The sequence below is a fragment of the Malurus melanocephalus genome, unplaced genomic scaffold (assembly GCF_030028575.1).
Source record: "Malurus melanocephalus ecotype Western Australia unplaced genomic scaffold, MMel_1.1 scaffold_332, whole genome shotgun sequence".
Lineage (NCBI taxonomy): Eukaryota > Metazoa > Chordata > Aves > Passeriformes > Maluridae > Malurus > Malurus melanocephalus.
Genome location: NW_026623564.1, coordinates 686,793 through 689,879, shown reverse-complemented (window position 1 = coordinate 689,879; position 3,087 = coordinate 686,793). Strand labels below are relative to the sequence as shown.

General features: G+C 45.4%; 1 protein-coding gene across 2 annotated transcripts in view; it reads left to right on the top strand.

The window, feature by feature from the left end:
* The window catches only part of E2F3 (E2F transcription factor 3), a 42,123-nt gene that overhangs the window by 1,491 nt on the left and 37,545 nt on the right, over positions 1–3,087 (top strand). The window lies entirely within an intron of this gene.

Here is a 3,087-nt window from a genome sequence, read left to right as displayed (position 1 = left end):
CGGCGTGGGATTGCTAAACTCCTTCCCACCTCTCCCTCTCTGGCCCCGCTGCGCCCCTGCCAGGGCAAAAGAGGGTTTAACATCCCTTCCCCCCGCCCCCTCTTCCCTGTATTCAGTCGGTGATGGTCCAGGTATGGGATGGTGCTGTAATTCTGAAATACTTCTGCAAGAGCTTTGAGAACAGCTGGAAGACCCGTGAGGATGGCATGAGCTTCCTCTTGTGTGGGTTTTTGCAGGTGTTGGTTGCTGAGCTAGTGGTAGAAGTTTCAAGGCTTATTAAATCCCATCCTAAGCTTTTATTTTTAATAATTATTATTTTTTCATTTTGAAATAAGTTTCTTCGCTGTAAAAGATTTTTGATTTTTTTTTTTGGGGTGCTCTTGGTCTTCAGCATATCCTAATGGCACTCAGTGTCAAGCAGGCTACTGCAGGCCACTTTGTAAATATTTGGCTGTCCTGTGTGAAGGTTGATTCCTAGAAGGTGGTGGTAAGTGAATTCAAAGAGGAGCATATGTTACACGATGATTCTGGGAGAATAATTATACAGGCTTTTTTGGCTTTGTGGGAGGGATGTTGATGTCATAGGAACTCCTAAATTTTCTCATTAATGGGTCCTATAAGAACGATTTTAGTGCCTTTTTTTTTTTTGTTTGCATGCTGCTCACCTTTCTGATGAAAGGAAATTCCTGGCCTTAAAAACCTGGGAAGGCTTATTTCCACCTTGAACGTTTGGAAGCGGGCAAAGTAATTTTGGGCTCTGCCTGCAAAGAAGTCCTCACGCAAGTTGTGAGTTTGCTGTACATGCTCAGCCCCCATATTAACTTGGGGAAGAGGTGTGGGATTGGGAAGGGAGAGTGGTCAGGCCAGCAGTATCCAGCCTGTGGCTGGCACCCTCCCAGGGCGATAAGCCACCCATGGCACACACCATGTGCATCCTGCTGTGCCCTGACAGCCGTGCTCATGTGAGTGCCCCTCTTGGTGCYGGGCTGCTGCAGACCCACGTTTTGAGAAGGCAGGCTGAAGCGATCTGCCTTGTCTTCCTGTGCCACAAACTGCTTGGCAGGGACACTTATCCAGCCCTTTCAAAGGTTTCCATCTTCCAGGTTTTCTCGAAAGTCATGAAGGATTTTCTGGAACTGGGAGGTGAGGGTGATTTCCCCTTGGTTCCTAGTGAAGTATTTTTGAGAAACWAATATTGCGGACTGGTGAGAGAAGTGAGGAAATGCTGGGTAGTTGAGGCAGTGAGCTCAGGCAGATAGCACTGATATAATTGTAGCTCTTGATTAGTTGAGTTGCAAGTAGTGGATGGAGTCTGAGACCCTCAGCTGAAAACAAGGCCCTGCTATGCAAAAGACTRTAGGGATAAGTCTAAAATTGGGCCAGCACACCTGCACTGGTTAGGATTATGAAAATACTCTTGCCTTGCAGATGTAACTGCACTGGCAGCCCACCCATCACTTCCAAATATAAACTATGGTATGACTGGGAAAGAGTCTGTACAGCAGTATAGTTTAGGCTGTTCTGGGAGATGTACAATGTATGAGCAAATTAAAAAGGTTCTTTGGCCCAAGTAAGCGGCTTGCCTTTGGGAATTTGTTAGTTATTTTATCTGTGGTTGTGTAGTTGTAATGCTCTGGAAAAGCCTTGAAAAATGGCCTAGTCTGTAACAACAGGCCTCTCCAGCCCCACACTGATGGGAATTTGCACACTCTTCCATGTCCCAAGCAAATRTCTCCATAGCATCCAGAGCCGTTGCTGTTGCCACCTGTCGTGGCTAAAGGTTGCTAACCTGGCCCTTGCACCTTGGAGAGCCCTGGCTCTGGGAGGCTGTGACCCAGTCTGCCTGCCCTTTCAACTTGAGGAGCTTTCGCACCATCCCTGGGGATTTAATGGAAAGTGTCCCTGGGTGGATCTGACCCCCTGCCATGGCTTAAAAACAAGCAGCAATGACAAATTAACCCTTGCAAAACAGCCATCATCTTGCATCCCTGGGGAGAGCCTGAGCTTCTGGAGACATGGTCAGTGCTGTGGCAAGCRGTCAGTGGTCCTGCATCCTCTCATGCTCTCCTGCACCCTGCTGGGGGCTGGTGCCATTTCCCTTCTGGAATCTTAGGCTTCCCAGGATGGAAAATTAACCCTGACCTAAATAAATATTTTCTGCTGGGCAAGCAGGTTAAACCAGCTAATGGCAGGTCTGGGAAGTGCCAGGGACCATCAAGGGAAAGTGGTGGCCAGGGATGTGGCACAGGAGTTTTGGCACCATGCTGTTTTAGTGTCAATGAGTTTGTGAATCAGCTTGGATCCTCATGATAAAGCAGAAGAAATTAATGTTTGATGAGGTACCCTAAAAGCATTTCTCACTTGGTGTGAGAAAGTCACTACCATTTGCAAATCCCTGTACTCAGAATTGGGGCTGCTATAAAAGCAAGCTGCTCAAAATGTTTCTAATTCAAATRCAGAATTTCTTACTGTCTTTGGGTTATAAAGATAAGCCTTTAAGAAGAGGGCCATTTTCTTAGCCATGAGAAAATACTTAAATGGAGACACCACCCACATGTTAAGTCATTTTTAAAAGGGGCTAAATCCTCTTAACAACAATATCTTTAGAGAACTCCTGTGGCCTTTAGATGACATGAGCTGTGGAGAGGCTGGTTCGGCATACTTCAGAAGGGGGCAGGAGGATTTACATTTCCAAGCTGAATACTTCTCTCATTTTTCTGGTGGTTTAGAAAGTACCTCTTCCTTCCTCCCTTCTTCTCAGCAAGACACAGCTGTAAAGGCAGAAAAATGGGGTAACCCACAGTCTTTCTCCTAGGTGTTACGTAAAGGAGCAAGCCAAATAGGACATAAATAATGGACGAGGATTTAAGGTATGGGAGAAGAACATGTAAGTTGCATAAAGGAAGCAGGCAGTTAAYGTAGTAGCTTTTCTTTATTTTGTTGGAATGAAAAGGTTCTGTATGTTGAAGACACAGCTGTTTTCATATTCAGACCTGTTTTCTTTGATAGTTTGTGTTACTAGGAATGAATGTTAGTATGAGTCTGGAGCTTTTGCTTTTTGAATAGCATTTAAGAGTTTTTTTTTTT